The following is a 20485-nucleotide window of genomic DNA, read 5'->3' on the forward strand; positions in this document are numbered from 1 at the left end:
TAATCCCAATGAGATAGGCAAAAAAATTTAGGTCTAGCATTACCAAGTGTTGATGAGGATACAGAGCAATGAATTCTTTTTCTGTTTTTTTTTTTTTTTAATTTATTTTTGGCTGTGTTGGGTCTTCATTTCTGTGCGAGGGCTTTCTCTAGTTGCGGCAAGCGGGAGCCATTCTTCATCGCGGTGCACGGGCCTCTCACTGTTGCGGCCTCTCTTGTTGTGGAGCACAGGCTCAGTAGTTGTGGCACACGGGCCTAGTTGCTCCACGGCATGTGGGATCTTCCCAGACCAGGCTCGAACCTGTGTCCCCTGCATTGGCAAGCGGATTCTCAACCACTGCGCCACCAGGGAAGCCCCAGAGCAATGAATCCTTAAAGCCTGTTGGAGTGAATGAAAATTGCAACCATCTCTTTGGAACACAACTTGGTTTATCCTACAAAGTTGAAGATGTGCTAACCCTCACATCCAGTAATTCTACTCTTAGGCATGTACCCTAGAGAAATTCTTGCGCATGTGCCCCAGGAACCATATACAAGAAAGTTCATAACTCCATTGTTTGTAATAGAAAAACACTGTAAGCAACACAACATCCTTAAAAAAAGAAAGAGAGAATGGTAAATAAATTGTGTTATATTCATGGAATGGGTAATAACAATGAAAATGGACTACAGTTGTGCGTATCAGTGTATATAAAGACCAGGAACATGAGTTGAATGAAGAGCAAATCTCAGTAGAATATCTACAGTATGCTATTGATACAAAGATAATTCAAAAAAATATAAAACTTTAAACTACATTATTTAAGGATATATACATACAGAGTTGAACCATTATGAAGAGCAAAACTCACACACAAAATTCAGAAAACTGGTTACCTGGGGAGAGAGGACACAATCAGAAAAGGGCATCCAGGTGGATTGATGGGATTGGTAATGTTGTATTTATTAAAGATGGGGTTTTTATTGCTATTTACACCTTATGTATGTTTTTATATAGATTTTTTTGTTATGCATGAATGTTTCATGCATACATTCTAAATCTTAATTTAACTTGTTTAATTCAGTATCTCAAAAACATGGCCCATGTAATCCTCTTATCTCCTCACACATACTAAAACCCTGTTGAGTTCAGTCAGGGAAACACTGCTCCAGGTCTTATAACCTCTCTTTTTTGGCAAAGAGACTTCCTCCAGCTAAGTCTCATGGCCATTTATTCCAGCAGGGCCAGGATGCAGCTACAGATGCAGAGCTTTCCCTGGGTTGAAGTGTCCCAGGATATTTTTGCACGTGTCCTTATAAGCAGACATAAACTGTTCATATCGGTCTTACCTTGGGTTTAAAAAGTGCTAGTCATGGAAGCAGCAGGTGGTCTATTGATCTGTACTAAAGTAACTGACATTCAACTGTCCCATGTCCTTGGAGACCACTTTCCCTCCCCATTCTGTCCAGATACACATGACAGGAGAAACAACACTCCAAGCCGAGATGCACACTCTCATAAGAATGAAAATTACTCTGAAGAGCTCAGTGTTCTGGGGTTTACAGCAGAAGTACCTAGTTAGGGGCGCCATTTTCAGAGGCAATTCCTTTCCTCAGCGAATGCCTAATAATTTTCAGATATAAATAGCTCCTGCTGGGCTTTTAAGTTCACACCTTGGTGAACTCATTGAGAGATACTTTACAGCTGGTTGCATTGCTGAGAACTCAACGTTTTTCTCCCTGGACTTTGCTGATAAGAGGCTTTTGAATTGGTGCGATTGTAGCAATATTAAACTCCCAGCCATGACCATTGGACTTTAGTCCCTCATTAGTATCAGGTGTAATGAGGTCGGGCAAAGAGGGGATTGTGTGCTGTTAAACTGAGTTGGCATTGATTGTTACCAACGGTGGAGCAGCCTACTATACTTTAAACCCCTGGTTCCAAGGGAATATTTCATTTTTGCTGAATTTGTCTTCCACTGTGAAGATTGATTTCATCATAATGATCCATCACCTGAGAAGATTCACTCTGCTGCTTCTAAACTCATATCTTGCAAACAGACATTTTATATTCTATAAGTCCCCTAGTTCTCAGCAGCCCTGCTCACTGCGATTGGGCCCACACAACTTCCTGCTATTTGCTTCAGCACTTGCTTTTTCATCACTCATACCTCCCCTTTTCAGAGCTTGCCTTACTCTCTCCTTGCAAGAGATGCCACAAAGATGTTGGGCTCTCACTGCTTTTTCTCCATTTGCTTCTTCTAGAAATCTTCTCACTTACACACAGTTTCTAGATGAAAAGCAAGTCATCTATCATGATATGAGGTGAAAATGGCACAGGGCATCATGCTCTAAAGCAGAACCAACATGATAATGGCAAATTTGTTTTCACAAAGTGTTAAATTGACTGAGATATCCTCACCACACTGATTTCACGTATGGGTTGGCATTTGAAGGGTAGGCAGCTGATATTTCCCTGATCCCAAGGGCAGGAGTTCAGCTGGGCAGCAGGACAATACTGGAATCAGAACCTGGAAAGTCATCCAGACTCTCTCCCTGTGTCTCATGTCACAGTTTGTCTCTGCCCATCTACTTAGTCTTCTCTCTCTTTGCTCACCAGCCTTCTCTGACCCCCAGAGCAGAACTCATGACTGCTCAGGTCTCCTGAGGATACACAGTACAGTCCAACTATATTACTCTCAGTCCTAATTCCAAATTGCAAAGGTTGCAATTTTAGTTCACCCAGCTTGGGTCAGCTGTCCAATCCACTGCTGCAGGAGATCAGGGGCGTGTTCAACCAAATGGTCCTGGGGGCCATTTTCTCCAAATTGGGGAACCCAGTTAAGAGGGTAATTAGGAGCTGAGCAGACATTCTAAAATGTGTCCCTTATAAGCACGTAAGCTTAAAAACGTAATAATACTTTAAAAAATCATTATGATGCATTTCTTTATCAGATATTTAATGAACCCATAATTTGTCAGACACTGAGGACTTAGACAGATGAGGTCTAGCCCTCCAATGGAAGAGATGAAAGAACAACCAGCTTGCAAATAAAATAATAATAGATTGGAATGATTGCTGCCTAAAAAATTGAAAGGGTGATGTGATAGAGTATTTGAGAGATGCATGTGAAGGTGTACTTACTTGAGGCCTCTTTGAAGAGATAACATTAAATATCTAAGGAAGGGGGTGATCTCAGCAGAGGGAACCCAGGTGCAAAGTTGGCCCTGAGATGGGAAAGGACTTACGATACAAAAGGAGTTTAGAGAAGTGGACAAGATCCAGTTCACCAAGGGCCTTGTGTGCCCTTTTAAGGGACTGGGATTTTATTCTAAATGCAGTAGGAAGATGTCAATGAAGATTAGGAGGAGAGAAGACATCATCTGATTTATGTTTTTGAAAGCTGACTTTAGGGTGGGATTTTAGGAAAGTGGGAGTGAAAGTAGGGTGACTATTATGTTAGTTGAGGAGAGAGAGAGTAGATGAACCTTTGGACCAAGGAAGGCGGTGGCTATTGGGATGGACAGAAGAGTCCAGATTCTAGATGTATTTTAAAGTAGGACAATCAGAACTTGCTGATGAGTAGGATTTGAGGAGGGAAGAAAACAGAGGAAGTGCAGATGACTCCTAGCTTAGGTTTGAGTGGCTGGGAGAATGGTGAGCTATTTTCTGGAATGGGGCAGCCTGGAGTGAGAGCAGGTCTTCATCACAGAAGATGCCAAAGCAAGAACTCTGAGCCCAGGCATAGAGGTCCCTGGTTCCTGGTCTGGTGAGAGACTCTCATTGGTTCTCTCTGCAGTTCAGGTCCTACCCTTTTAGGACACCATTATAATCCCACCTCAGCTCTGTTGGCCTTCCCACTTTAGTTACCCAACCACCTTCCCTCTTAAAAGCCACCTAAATTCCAAAGGCTCTCCTCCTCCTTGAGCAGCTGAGAGGAAGAAAGGCTTGGGGTTGAAGCAGTATTAGGAGGCAGTGAATTAATCCAAATATCAATTCTCCCCTTCCTAGCTTTATACCTTATTAGGACACATTGCTCTAAGTGCCTTATCATCTTCCACATCTATAATAAAGGCGAGGAGAAGACACTTCATTTTTAAGACTGAAACCAAACTGTACGTGTAAAGCTCTTAGCATGGTGTCTAAATTATGGCAGGTGTTTAATATACATTAGATATCATTATTCTTAACATTTCTTCCTTTTACCTGTTTTTCAAAGTAAATGTGTTCCCAGACACCAATTTGCTGCTTATACAAAGAGCCTGGAAGTAAGTTTTGTTTGTCTCTAGCTATATTGACTAGGAATGTTTTGTAGATATAATTATTTAGGCAAAAAATTCCACCACTAGGGGGCTTCCCTGGTGGCTCAGCAGTTAAGAATCCACCTGCCAATGAAGGGGACACGGGTTCGAGCCCTGGTCTGGGAAGATCCCACATGCCGTGGAGCAACTAAGCCCGTGCGCCACAACTACTGAGCCTGTGCTCTAGAGCCTGTGAGCCATGACAACTAAGACCACGTGCCACAACTACGGAAGCCCACACGCCTAGAGCCCGTGCTCTGCAACAAGAGAAGCCACCACAATAAGAAGCCCGTGCACTGCAAGGAAGAGCAGCCTCCACTCGCTGCAACTACAGAAAGCCCATGTGCAGCAAGGAAGACACAACGCAGCCAAAAATAAATAAATTTAAAATAAATAATTAAAAAATTAAAGTGAAAATACTTAAAAAAAAAATTCCACCACTAGGAAGACATATTTGACTACACTTGCTCAAACTGAAATTAAGATGGATTAAGACAGAGGATCTTATTCTGATTTGTGAAGTTATTTGTATGAAAAGTCTTACAAGGTAAAAATTAAATTGCATTTAGTTATGCATTTAATTAATTCTTTATTGAGGAGAATAAAATTATATGAAATGACAACTCTTCCATAAATTCAGGACATATGGTCATTTTCCAATGGAGATCAATATAATGGGAGTTTACTTGGATTTCCTGCCAAAGAATAGTTTCTTTAGCATATAGACATAACTTAGAGTTTGAAGACAGCAAAAGAAGGTCTCACTGAGGAACATTCTGCTATCTCTTCACCTATAAATTTCTTAGTGTGGGGAAGACAGATGTGTCCACTAAATAAAGCTTAATAATAATTTTTCTGAGAGTTTAGAACTTGTGCTATCTAATATGATTCCCTCTATTTCCACAACCCCCCTTGTCCACAGTGCATTCTCACTTGGGCATCATCTCATCAAACAGGAAGATCATAAACTCTCAGGGTTAGGAGGTACCTTAAAGGTCAGTGATCTTTATTAACAGCGAAGGCTTCTATTCGCATCATCCCACATTCAGTTGCCCTTGCAGGAAAAAGTAATAATCCTGCTCCATTGATGGGCATAGCTTCACCGTGTTTATAGAACCAAAGCAATCAGATTCCCATGACAGGCCTTCTCTTAGTCTTAGTGGGTTTTCCATTTGTAGGAAGTCCCCATGAGCCACAGATATTTAAGAAATCCTAATATGTAAAAGAAGCTTGGTGTGGTAGGCAAAATAATGACCCCCTCAAAGATGTCCATGTCCTAGTCACTGATACTTGTGAATACATTATATGACACAATAAGGGAGAAGTAAGGTTATCAATTAGTTAACCTTGAGATGGGGAGATTATCCTATCCTGGATTATCCAGGTAGGCACAATATAATCACAGGGTCCTTAGAAGTGGAAGTAGAAGTAAGAAAGTGAAGGTCGGAGTCAAAGAGAGATTGGAGGAAGCTACCCTGATAGTTTTGAAGATGCAGGAAGAGGCCACAAGCTAAGAGATCTGGGGGACCTCTAGAAGCTGAAAAAAGAGAAGGAAATGGGTTCTCCCCAGAGCCTCCAGAAAGGAACATAGCTCTGCCAGCATATTGATTTAACCCCAGTAAGACCCATTTAGGACCTCTGACCCCCAGAATTATAAAAGGATAAATCTGTGTTGTTTTAAACCACTAGGTTTGTGGTAATTTGTTAAAGCAGCAATAGAAAACTAATACACAGGTGGTTAAACATTAGAGGCTATCAAGAGATGTTTCCTCCCAAGGCCTCTTGGAAATCTCACAGGGAGCAAACATCCCAGGAGCAGAGCTGCCTGTCTTTTTGGCCCCCAAAGGTCAGCCTGCTACTACTAAACTACTGAAGGCTTTTTACCATGGCAGAATGATGTGAAAATTTCAGGCTAATTAGACATTCATGCGCAAAATAGTTTGGAGGAGAGAGTGAAAGTGGGAAGAAATTAAAGGGCATCATATAATGGGCCATGTATGAGGTGATGGAGCACAGGAACCAAGCAGCAGAGGTTAAAGAAAAGTCATGATTATCAGGATTACCCCATCACCTCTGCCAACAAGCCCTAGAGCCACACTAACCTCCTTCTGTTCCTAGAACTTACCAAGGTCATCTGGGGCTTGGGCCCTTCTGCCTGGAAAGCTCATTCCCCTACTACTAGTGCATGGACTTTTCAGACCTCACCCTAAATGACACCTCCTGATAATTCTATAGCAGCCACCCAGGCAGTATTATATCACTTGCTTTAATTCTCTTCTTAGCACTTACCAACAATTTTCTGTTTATATACTTGTTTATTATCTATCTTTCCCAGACAGAATATAAGCTCCATGAGCGCAAGGACCTCGTCTGTTTTCTTCACACATATCCTCAGGGCTTAACTCAGTACCTGGCGCTTAGTGGGTGCTCAATAAATATATGTAGCATGAACAAATGACAGAGGAAAGGTCTTAGTTATACATTAGATACAGGTGAAAATGAAAGAATGTGTCACATATGGCTCCAAAGTTTTTAGTTTTAAGTGACTAGGAGATGGTGGTGCCACCGACACAGATAGGAGAACAGAGGAAAAGGAAGTTTGGGGCATAAAGGCAAGGATGAGTTTGGTTTTTAATGTGTTGGGCATGAAGTAAGAGCAGAAAGTCCTGTAGGCATGTGAACTCAGCAAGTCCAAAGTTCCACTTGGTCTCTCATTATCTTCCTAAACTGGCCCCTGTCCTCTCCTCCATCTACCTCATTTGGTGACACCACATTCAGGCAGCTGTCCTTGCAGGAAAGCTCAGAATTCATTCTGGACTCCTTTCTCTCACCCATTCTAACATCCAATCAGGCCAATTTTGGCAATTTTCAAATTGCCAAACTTAAATAAGAGGCATATCTTTTCTTTCACAAAAAGACAAATAGCCTACATTTGCTGCCCTTTTGTTGATGCTGTTAGTACACTACCTCCCAGTTGTTTCTGAAAACAAAAACAAAAGTAAATAAACAAAAAACTACATACTCAGTCCCTTCAAAGTAAAGATAACATTTTGACAATGAGTGAGAAAGTAACTACTTTTCAAAAGAAACCCCTACTGAAGAGATATTTGAATATAGAAGTTTGGAAATGTTTCCATCATTTTTGTGGTTTTACTGCCAAAAATGATATAAAGGCATCAGGTATACAAACATTTGTATTAGAACACTTTAAGGACATGGGATAGATTAGAATTTACTGACCTGTTTTTAAAATTTTTAAACAGAGGTTTAAAAATTGAAACATTTGTCAACACTATGAAAAACATGTACCCCTGCCAATTAGCTTACAAGAACAACTGATTGATACCAGGGATAAAGGAAACTTACTGACTTGAATTTCAACAAAACAATTACATAATTGCTAGATAGAACTTAAACTGAATCTCTTGACTCAGGAAGTGCATTTCCATTGTGGGGGGATATCACTTTATGAGGCCTTATCCACTACATCAGCCATTAAAACCAAAACTGAAATAAACTTAGAGCAAGACCTGCAAATCATAGCATCACAAGAATAAACCAAGATTTAAAAAAATAATTAGACAAAATCATGAGGTTTTTTTAATAAGTAAATAAAAATTATTTTAAATGTTTTAATCTCATATTTATCTTATCCTTTTACAATTTCCATTTTGGAGGATGTTTTTAAACAGGCACAATATATTAGTGCAGCAATAAACATATGTAATTTATTTGAAAAATAACTACGTTGGGAGTATGTGGCTGAGATTTCCTTGCCCACGGGATGCCTAATCACTGCTCTACGAAGCCAGAGGAATTGCCGTAAAATGCACGTGAGCCCACAGCATGGAAACCCTTCCCCGGCTTTGCATTCTTCGTGGCCACAGTCCTCTCAGGACCAACGAGACGGCTAATATACACACACGGAGGTGTACTGTCCTCTGGGTGTACTCACATTTGATGAAACCCCCAAATCTTGGTAAGAAGGTAAAGAGCAGAGGCAATCTGTTAATGCCATGCTGCTAGCTTGATGCTTGGATGAGGTGAGCAGGGAGTTATTCTCAAGCCCTGGCTCCTAGCCCTAACTCTATCCCTTCCTCTCTCTCTGTCTCAAGAAAGCATATGGAATGCCAGTGGGGGAGAGTCACAATGTTATGGGGATAACCTTGAATTGGCTCTAATTTAAGTTTTTTAAGGAGTAAAGCCATCACAAACCCAACACTTTATTATTAGTAACATTATTTGGTTACACCTGGTGAGTCAAAAAGCCTATGACTTACAGAATCAAATCTCAGCTCCTAAGCAGCTTTCTTGACCCTACCTTCCTCTCAGGTCTCATTTCCTACCAACCTCAGTCTCACACTTTACACTCTGTTGCCTGCACATACCATCTACTTCTCACCTTGTTCATACAGTCCCTCTTTGCCCAAAACATCCTCCATTCCATATCCCCATCCAGCTAACTTCTATTCTTCCATTAAGACCAGGCTTAAACCCCCTCTTCCAGGAAGTCATCCTTGACCTACTCAGGCTACCTTTGTGGGTAGCTCCATCCTACTGTTTACGTTCCCGTCATACTGTTGCATAGCTCTATCACTGTACCAAAATTATCCATTTATGGGTTGGTCACCCCCACCAGACTGTGAGCTTTATTTTAAGCTGCGGATGGAGTCTTAGTGGTAAGCACAATGCCTGGCATGTAGCAGACATTCCATAGATGTTTGCTGAATGAGTGAGACACTGAGTGAGTGAGTGAATCAGATAGCAACAGTAAGTCGTTGGATATTTAGGACTGACTGAATCAAAGGTTAATCTAATGACAAAACATCTACATTTAATTACTGACCCTTCAGTGCCTAAGAATATAACTTTAATGAGAAGTTGCCAAAGAATGAGAAATTACAAGGGAAGTAGCATTGGGGGAGGGGTGTCAGTGAAAAGATAGAGAAGAGGAGAGGACCATGGATAAGAACCCTCTGCCTACCCTCCCAAACAAGGCTACTTCTCCCCCTTCACAGATATACCCACAGAGCAAAGACCTCTGAAGTAGCTTATGGCTAAAGAGGGTTGGCAGCCCCAGGACTGTCTGACATTAACTCTTTAGTTGCTGTATTGTCCAGAGGTCTAGAGGAACCAGGAAGTGTGGACAGTGGAGAGGGGCTCTCAGGGAACCCTGGACTGTGGCTATTTTCCAACAGGTATGAAACTATTTCAATTTTTTTTAAACAATTGGTACAGGCACATCAGTGAATACCAGCTTAATATCAGCCTGCCTATAGGTAAATCAGGTAATATTATCTATACCCGTGTACCTCCATGGAGAATAATGGCCCCTTTAAAGGCTGAGGATTTTTTCATTGGTTAAGAGCCACTTTCCCCTTGACATTTGAGAACACTTTCTTTCTCAGGACTTGGTGGATAGGGCAAGCTCTAAACAAGCACTGAGTGATTTTTTTTTTTTTTCCCCACTCCTTTTGTTCACCTTAAAAACTTGCCTGTAATTGTGTCCGGTAGCTCTGTTCTTCCCCCTTAGCAATGAAATGAAAACTGATTCAGGCCTTACCATGTGGGGGACTTTTAGTCACAAAAAGCAACAGCCTGGGCTTCCCTGGTGGCGCAGTGGTTGAGAGTCCGCCTGCCGATGCAGGGGACACGGGTTCGTGCCCCGATCCCGGAAGATCCCACATGCCGCGGAGCGGCTGGGCCCGCGAGCCATGGCCGCGGAGCCTGTGTGTCCGGAGCCTGTGCTCCGCAACGGGAGAGGCCACAGCAGTGAGAGGCCCGCGTACAGCAAAAAAAAAAAAAAAAAAGCAACAGCCTTACAGTTATTTGCATTCTAAGCTTCCTCCTTCATGTAATTGGAAGAGATTTTGATTCAGTTCTAAACCTAGTTTTTACAGAGCCTCCACCAAATGCCTCAGACACAGACATACTTTATCACTCTTGGCTAAATAAATGAAATGGGCTTTCATCAGAAATGATCAGTCCTCCTCCCAGAGAGAGTTTCTACGATTCCAGCCGTTCATGGGGTTTTTTTCCTTCCCACCTAATGGATTTATTTCTCAATTGATTGTCCTTTCCACATCAAGTATAAGCTGCAGCTCTTTCCCACGTGGAGCTCACTCAGTGTTTTCATTTTCCAGGAGTGATTCACTCTCAGAAGGTGAAAGGTGGGGGGCTCTGAGATTACCTAAAATAACTGCAATGTACAAAGCAGCTGATCAAATTATTTTGAAGGGTTGGTGAATGCTTTAAAAATCTCTACCCTGAATGTAATTACCAAGGTAGGGGAATAAAATATTTTCTTCTACTCTTCTTGGTTCTTTGGTTGGTCTAATAATCAAATTAACATAGGACGTATTAACAGGAGAAAAACAAATTTAATTACTTATGTACAGGGGCCACATAAGAATATGAGACAAGTAGTTAGGCAATTGAGGCTTATATGCCATTCTGAGCTAAGGAGAAGGGGGTAGGGATCTGGCACTTCAAAGGGGAAAAAAAAATTCACTGGAAGATGGGAAGAGCAAATGTTTGACAACAAACGTTTGCACCCTGTGCCATGTAAAGACAATGAGACACAAGGAGGAATTGGATCTGCAGGCCCAGCCACGCTCTCCCCCAACTTATCACACTTAGCCCATATTCTTTGTAGTTATCTATGGTGATCTCTTCCTGGACCAGGCCCTCTACCTAAATTCTTCTAGGCAGTTAAGGGAAAGGTAAAAGCTTTTTTTAATCTGCTGGGTCTGGATTGCCTTCAGCTCAAAACAGTCCACATGACAAAGTGGAACATCTGGGAGAGACTTGTTCTGAACCCCTTCACCAGTGTTTCTCAAAGTGCACTTTGGGGCCACCTGCATCCCAATCACCCACGTGCTTGTTAAACATGCAAAGTCCCAGGTCCCATCAAAGGACCAAACTTTTCATGGTAAGGGCCTGAAAATCTGTACTTAAAAAAAAAGTTTTAATCAAAAGTATAATATACATACAGAAGAGTACACACACCATAAATGGATACTTTGCTGAGGTTTCACAACTAAACCTGTCTGGAAGACCAGCACTCACATCAAGAACCAGAATATCACTGATATCCCAGAGGCTCCCTTCTGCTCCCTTTCATTTACAACCTATTTCCCCACCCCAAGGTTAACCATTATCTTAACTTCTAAGGCCATAGATTAGTTTCATCTGAGGTCTTGATTTTCTTTTTTTGAAGTCTATAAATGGAATCATACAGTATGCATTCTTTTGTCTGGCTTCTTTTATTGATTATATTTGTGAGATTCATCCATATTGTTGCATGTGGTTGTAGTTTGTTCATTCTCTTTGGTTGAATGGTATTCCACTGTGTGATTATACCAACATTTACTTATACATTCAATTTAAATTTAAATGATAATGATAATGAAATACTGAAATATAACCACCAGAATGGCTAAAATTAAAACAGAAAATAATAAGTGTTGATGAGGATGTGGAACAACAGAAACTCTTACATACTGAACGAGGGACTATAAATTGGTACAACCACTTTGGAACACTTTTTGGCAGTATACTACTAACACTGAATATGTGGCTAACTGATGATGCAGAAATTCCACTCCTAGCTATATGCCCCACAGCAATACATAAATATGTTCACCACAATGACACAACCTAAGATGTGCACAGCTGTTCATAATAGTCAAAAACATGATACTACCTAAGTCATCGGCAATTGAGCCAAATCTGCATTTTTAACAAGTCCACCAGCTGATTCTTATGCACACAAAACTTTGAGAATCTTTGCATTCAATATTCTGAAGATTTACATTGAGACTAAGCCTGGGAATTTCAGCAACTATTAAAATCCATTAGGTCAATGTGTTTGAATTTGTCAAAGAAAAAAGATATTTTCTCATCATTAAACTTACAAAAGGACTTCAAGTAGGAGTTTATACTTAAGCACCATATACATTTCCCCATTACTTTGAAAGCTGAGTGCTAGAGAAAAGTGTTTCACAAAATTAAAATTTTAATTGTGTTCTCACAGCCATGGACTTAGGGCAGCTGCTGCTATTCCTCAATCAAACTATCACTGTTGTGAATGAATATTTCACATACTGCTATTTTCCCATGAAGTTCCTCTGATTAAATAAAAACTTGGATTTATAAGCTCAAGAAATAACTGGGAAAAAACTCAGCTCTTAGAAACTTTGACAAGAAGTAATTGAGCAGACCCCTACTCTGAAGTCAAGTGTGAGAGTTTATTGTATGTGGGTGGCAGCTGACAGATTTTGAATAATCACCTACAAAAAGGACTGCCCTTAAGATGAGTGGCCTTAAATAACACACAGATAACTCAATTATCACTCCTAAGGAGGTGGAAAAACACCCATAAGCAAACCACCTTAAAGATGAACAAAGAGGGACTTCCCTGGTGGCACAGTGGTAAAGAATCCACCTGTCAATGCAGGGGACGTGGGTTCGATCCTGGTCCGGGAAGATCCACATGCCGCGGAGCAACTAAGCCTGTGCGCCACAACTACTAAGCCTGCGCTCTAGAGCCTAAGAGCCACAACTACTGAAGCCTGGTGTGCCTAGAGCCTGTGCTCTGCAGAAAGAGAAGCCACTGCAATGAGAAGCACGCGCACCACAACAAAGAGTAGCCCCCACTCACTGCAACTAGAGGAAGCCCACGTGCATCAACGAAGACCCAACCCAGCCAAAAATAAATAAATTTATATATATATATAAAAAGATGAACAAAGAAACAGCCATTCTTATGCTTCAGGATTTCCACAGACTAAAAATGATCCAAACAAACCACAAATGCAAACTATTTGGAATCAAAATGTTTAGAAATGAAAAAGACCTTAAAGAGCATCTACAAAGAGGAAAGGAGACTCTTATGTGGATATAATGAAATAAGCAAAATTATACATGGCTATGATATTAAAATAATGCCCTGTAGCCAGACTTAGGCACTCCATAAACTGAATTTAGACTCTATGTGAGACATCTCAGCAGTTACTTAAAAAGCATAACAAACTTAAGGAAAATTTAGCATCTCCAGCTGTAAGCCATGAACCTGTCCTTCTAAAACTAGTATCATCGCATATATTGCTCCTTTTGTTGTATTTATAATGGACTATTCAGAGGTAACCTACCAGAAAGCTTACTTGCAGGCACCAATATCTCATATCTAAGTTTCAGAGGGCACAGTGGTATTAATACTTAGGACAACTCTACACTTAAGGGGAAGTGTATGTAAGCCTTAGCAGGTAAAATGAAAGAGTGTTGTCCCTGGGCCTTGGGAAACAAACGCCTTCTATGCGCAAGTGACTGTGATATAACAAATATGGAGGAAGAACTCTGTCGCAGCAGGAAGTTCAATGGCTGAGGAGAGAGGGGAAAAAATCACCCCACCTTTCATCATTAATCTGCTCAGTCTTAAGAGAGATGGCAAATACTTAGAATATCAAGAGGCTTGGTCACTTACAAAAAGCAGCCCATCTGGGAATACACATCTAATCCGCCCTAAATTCCAGAACATCACTTCACTTGGCCCTTAAGATCAAGTTTAACTTGCCAGGCAGTGACGTTACAAGGAGAGGGAGGGAGGGAGGTGGAGGAGGTGATAATAGTTGGCCTGTGCACAAGAAAAGGGAGTGCTGGCAAGTCTAGGCTTTGGAATGTCCTGTCTTTGTGCCTTCTGAGGACTCCACCACCCTGTCATTCATGCTCCCTAGAATGGTAGCCTCAAAGGGTGTTGTCAAGTGAAGGACTCTCTTTGTGTTGGTAGTTTTTCGTAAAGAAAAGAGCTTGACTCTTTAGGGCAATGAAATGATTCTAAATATGGTGATTTTTTTTTTTTTTTAAGTTAGATGCTAGCCTGGCATTTAGTAGTTCTTTGAGACAAAAGCTTTATCCTCATAATTTAGTTTACTTGGAATGCACAGGACTTTTCTAATCAAAAATGGTCTCTAACAGTGTTACTAGTGAACTCCCTGTAATTTAAGGTCTAAAATACAGCTTTGTCCACAGACAGCAAAGACAAACCAAGGACAACTTTGGCCGCTGAGGCCCTCCTCCTCCATGTGGGAAATAGTTGCTGGCACACTTGGGTTTTTCTGTGCGCCTGAGCTCTAACTAAGTTCACCTGGACTTCTTAAACAGGGCTGCTGCAGCTGCCAGCAGGGTGAGGCCATGCGTCTGTGCCAAGCAGACCTGTTGTTCTGCTGCTTGTACCCCATTCTTAAGGCCATCCTGGTACTACCCTGGCCCAGGCTCTATCTCACCTTCTCCTTTATGGGTCAACCAAGCAATCCCAGTTGGGAGTCCCTTACATTTCTGACAAATAGGGGAAACTTGTGCAATGACTGGATAATACCCATTGAGGCCACCCTGGTACAGACCTGATTCCCTCACATTTGTGTCATATAGGGGAGTGGACAAAGGTACACATGGGCCAGATACATGGGACATAAGCTCCATGATAGCAGGTGTTTGTGTGTGCTTTATTCAGGTCTACCTCCCCAGGACCTAGAAGAGTGCCCCGCATATAAATAGGAGCTAGATAAATGTTTGGTGGGTGGAATGCTGATGAAGAGAAGACGAGAGCATGAGTTAGAAGGAACCAGGGCCCAGCAACGTGGACCTGGTTCTTTTTTAAAATTTATTTTATTTTATTTATTTGGTTGCGCCAGGTCTTAGTTGCGACAGGTGGGCTCTTAGTTTTGGAATGTGTGCTCCTTAGCTGCAGCAGGCAGGCTCCTTAGTTGTGGCTCGCTGGCTCCTTAGTTGAGGCATGTGAACTCTCAGTTGCGGCACGCATGTGGGATCTGGTTCCCCAAGCAGGGATCAAACCCAGGCCCCCCGTACTGGGGACGTGGAGTCTTAACCACTGCGCCACCAGGGAAGTCACAGTGGACCTGGTACTTAAGAGCTAAAAATAAGAGAAAGGCATCTGCACCTGGTAGAACTCAACACCCATTGCAGGCTTTAAAAAAACTAGATCGTCAAGATAAATCCTCCAAGCTTAGTGTTTTTTTCATTAATTTGGCAAATGTTTATTGTGTACCCACATTGTACTAAGCACCGTCTAGGTGCCAGGCATACCAAAATGAAAAGACAAAATCCATGTTCTCGTGAAGTTTACATTCTATTAGGGAAGACAGACAATAAACACACAGGTATTTTGGAGAGTTTTAAGAGCGAAGAAGAAAATAAAATAATCATTAAAGCAGGACAAAGTGATGGGGGAAGAGCAGTGCTATTGCTTCTGCTAGGATAGTCCAAGAAGGTCTCTCTGAGGACCACATATTTGATCTGAGACCTGAATGTTGAGAAGAAAGCAGCCAGGGGAACTTCTGGGAGAAGAACATTCCAGCCGGGAAGAGCAAAGGCCCATAGACATGGGTGCCTTGGGAATGTTGAGGGACAGAATGTGTAGATAGAGACAGAGGCTGAGAGCAGGAATGGGTAGAGGAAGGTTGAGGTGTGGGTCCTTGTAACCCTTGGTGAGGAGCTTACATTCTATTTCAAAGTGAAAAGAAACCATAAAATAAATTTAAGTGTGAGAGTAGATTGATCTTTACCCATTAAAAAGATCTCTCGGGCCTCCCTGGTGGCGCAAGTGGTTGAGAGTCCGCCTGCCGATGCAGGGGATACGGGTTCGTGCCCCGGTCTGGGAGGATCCCATATGCCGCGGAGCGGCTGGGCCCGTGAGCCATGGCCGCTGGGCCTGCGCATCCGGAGCCTGTGCTCCGCAACGGGGGAGGCCACAACAGTGAGAGGCCCGCATACCGCAAAAAGGAAAAAAAAAAAAAAAAAAAAAAAAAAAAGATCTCTCCAGCTGCTGTTTAAAGAATGGCTATGGGAGGAAGCAGAGAGACTCGTTAGGAGGCTAGTGGCTGCTAGTTGCAGTCGCTTGGTTGGGCTGTAGCAGTGGAGGTGTTGAGAAGTGGTCAGCTTTGGATACTGTGTGCAGCTGCAGGACCTGATGATGGATGACAGGTGAGGTATGAAATCAAATGAAGAATGGGTGACTCCTAGCATTTTGACTAAGCAGTTGAGTAGATAGTGGTACTACTTACTGATATGGGGAGGTTGAGAGAGGAGCAACCAAATGGGGTGGATGTGGAATCAAGAGTATCTTTTAGCCATGTTGCATTTGAAGTTGACTGTTAGACATCCAAGGGTCTCATGATGTTAAGCAGTAGTTGGATATGCAAATCTAAAGGTATGAGCAAAAATAGGGCTAGAGATAGTGAATCAGGTGTCATCAGCACATTCATGGTGTGTAAAGTTCTGGGCCTGGATGAGACTCTCTTGGCAGAGCAGCTTCCCGTCAGTAGCATCTTCTGCAGAGATAACTAGCTCTGGGGTTAATGGAGAGCCCCCCAGCATCCTGCTAACTCATAGCAAGATTTGTTTCAGACCCATTTGTGTTGCCTTTGTTAATGTAATGTGAAAAAATGAGGGGAAATTATAGGGACAAAATGTCTGATCAACATGAAACTTCAAGGATGATGAAAGTTCCTTTTAACTAGATAATCAAGAGGGAAAAGCAGAAAAATGTAAAAGCGAAACACAAATAATCATTCTTCTCTAACTTGGTTTCAAGCCTGTTTTCCTGGTAATGCCATGTGAAAGACTGGGGGTGGAGGTAGGAAAGAGCCTCCAAGCATTCCTTTTTAATGACATCATTGATTCTAATCAAAGAATCAAGGGCTCTGGGACAGCAGGACTTAGGAGATAAGGAAAAGGGCAAACCATTAACATTTAGGTAACATAAACACAGAACCTTTTTGGTTTTTACACTTTTAAAATATTCCATTCTGAAACCTAGGATGCTTCATTCCAAATATATTTGACTTTCATTTTAAATTGTAAGGTCTCATATTTACTGCAATAAGCTTCAAAGGTACATCTGTAATTACAAGAAGAAAACTAAAGCTTAAAGTTCCTTGACAAATAGACCTAGTTTTCTATTTTGCTACTGGGAACCTAGGCAGACTGCACATTGTATTTTATAACCAAATCCCCCAGAGTCCTTACACAAAACCTAAGACATATACACATCTCTACTTTGAAACAGTGGAACCTTGGGGTGCAGCCAACCTTCACAAAACAAGTCAAGGAATTTCCCGTGATGCCAAGGACTCTAGTCAGAGTCTGTAGTATATGGGGCACCACTTTCCCTTTTACCCAGTTCAAATATTTTTTAAGAAAGGAAGGAAGAAAGGAAGGAAGGAGGGAAGGAAGGAAGGAAGGAAGGAAGGGAGGGAGGGAGGGAGGGAGGGAGGATGGAAGGAATCTCAGATAGAAAGATAGATAGATAGATAGATAGTTCTTTCATGCTTCTATACCTTTGTACACATTCTACCCTCTCTTATCACACATTTGTTTTGCATGCCTATGTCTCCCATTTATATTTTTCACACTCATATCCTTGTCTATCACCACACCTAAAGGAAGAGGTCACAGGTAGAATATTTATAAAATTCCTCCCAGTTTAGGTCCTTTGGTTGGTTGACTGTGTTCATGGCCCCAGTTCCTCACTTGTGCCATGTATGTGGCAGTGCCCTCATGCTCTGGGCTGAGTATTCTGCCCCACCCCTGACTCTGGGTTCAGAGAGGGGACTTGCTTCGGCCAAAGGGGTGTTAGCAGACAATTGAAGCAGAGGCTGTAAAAGTGCTTGCACATTTCCACTTGTACTCATGTGCCTCTACCATTTCTGTGAGAATATGTTCAGGCGAACCTGCTGGCTAGTTATGTAGTATAGTGGTCCCCAACCTTTGTCGCACCAGGGACCAGTTTCATGGAAGACAATTTTTCCATGGACGAGCAAGGGGGCACAGATGGGATGGCTCAGGTGGCAATGCGAGGGATGGGGAGAGATGGGGAGCGGCAGATACAGCTTCACCTGCTCGCTCACCTGCCACTCACTTCCTGCTGTGTGGCCCAGGTCCTAACAGACAAGGGGACTGGGGACTCCCGATGTAGCAGAACCAAGTTGCCATGGTTGCCACACAGCCAAGGCTATCCTAGAGCAGCTCACCAATCCTCAGACAAGTAAATGAACCCAACCTACATCAGCAGAGCTGCTAAGCCAACTCACAGCTGATTATAGATTCATAAACAAGTGCAGCCCAGAGAAACCAAGCCCAATGCAGAGCAGAGTCATGAGCTAAATCAGAGGTCAGCCTACCATGACCCTTGGGCCAAATCTGGCCCACCACCTGTTTTTTACATGGCCCATGGAAAAAAGTAATCACAGGCCATTCAATTTCATGGTTGAAAAAAATAAAAATAACATTTCATAACACATGAAATAATATTTTATAAGAAAAATTATATGAAATTCAAATTTCAGTTCCATTAAAGTTTTATTGGAACTCAGACACATTCATTTGTTTATATATTGTCTATGGCTGCTTTTGCACTACAAAGGCAGAGCTGAGTGTTTGTGACATGACCTGAGAAGCCTAAAACATTTACTTTCTGGCCCCTTAAGGAAAAAGATTGCTATCCCCTGAACTAAGTGAATGCTTATTGCTGTATGCCCCTGGGGCTCAATGGTATTTTATTACAATGCATCACTGAAGCAAAAGTTCACTGACACAACTTCTCATCTGAAAGCTAATTCCTTTCTCTACTCCCCCATTAGAGAGTGCTGGTGAAGCAGCAGGGGCTCAGGGTCAGAACAAAACCAGGCCCTCCTCACCACCACAGGGCTGAACTTCACCACCAAGGCTCCAAGGAAGAATGCCAGTACATCAAAGAATGTCATCTTCTTCAATGGTTCCCAGTCCAGGGAACAGATCACATCGACCTCTCTGCCACAGTGAGTGACAAGTGAGGATCCAAAAGGCCCCTTATCCTGATGATAGAGCCACAAAACCTATGAGCCAGGGATTCCATACATTGCCAGCTGTATACCCAGAGATCAACTTGCATAGGAGCAGAGGTAGGGAGAAGAAATATGGAAGAGGAAACGAAACTGAGTGTTTACCTAGATCATTATATTGGACTAAGTTTACCAAATTGGACTAAAATTTAATTCCCACCTTGGAACCCAGTGATGGAAACTTGGAGGAACATTATTTTAATTAATAAAGAAAAATTAACAAGTTACATGTTCTTTTCCTCTTTCAATATAATATGAGCTAATTTTACAAACCTGATAGGAATTTTTGTGGAATAAATAAATAGATTAATGAACAAATGAATGGTAAACTTCCCACCATACTGCTGTGTACTCTTATCAACACCTCCTGGCATTTCTATCCAGTCAAGTTATTAGTCCGGAAATTACCCATTCTTCCTCTCTCTTTTTTTTTTTTTGCGGTACGCAGGCCTCTCACTGTTGTAGCCTCTCCCGTTGCGGAGCACAGGCTCCGGACGTGCAGGCTCAGCGGCCATGGCTCACGGGCCCAGCCGCTCCACGGCATGTGGGATCTTCCCGGACTGGGGCACGAACCTGCGTCCCCTGCATCGGCAGGCGGACTCTCAACCACTGCGCCACCAGGGAAGCCCCATTCTTCCTCTTGAACTGCCTTCCAACTTCCAGAAGCAAGCAGTAACTTTTAGGTCCAGGACCCCTCATTCAGAAATGCCTAAACAACCCTCCCTCTGATTCTTTGGTTCAGGAATCTAAATAGGTGGTCTCAAACACTTAGATAAATTTACATGAAACAGGCATCTTCTGGGTTAGAGGAACTTGGATCTTTCAGTAGGCTTTGGCCTTAAACCTGTACTGAATATCTTCTGAGATTGTAAGGAGGCAATGTTTTCCCCAAGAGGAGAAAAAGTCAGATTCCCACATCTGGAGTTTGACCTTTGTGCATGTTGTCATTTCACCCACCATAGGAAACCTTTCTGGGATGGGCTGAAATGTGTAATTTCTCAACAGTGAGGCTGGTAGCAATCCCACCCAGCTGTGTGGAACGGGAAGTGACAGGGTAATTAATATTCTGTTAAAATTTCAGGGGGCTACACTAAAGCTGGCCAGATTTCAGGGCTGACTCATCATGTTAAAACCAAACATGGTATTATCTGTCCACTCTGCTGACTCACTTGTCATCCCTAAGAAATATATACCAGGCAGAGCTGCAAGGTCTTGGATCTGCCTTTCTAGGGGGTTACCCTTCAGCACCACCCATGCCAGTTCACTCTGTGAAGAAGCTTCTATAATAAGCCACGGATGGTTTTCAAA

This window comes from Mesoplodon mirus (genome assembly GCF_964341445.2).
Source record: "Mesoplodon mirus genome assembly, chromosome: 2".
NCBI lineage: Eukaryota > Metazoa > Chordata > Mammalia > Artiodactyla > Ziphiidae > Mesoplodon > Mesoplodon mirus.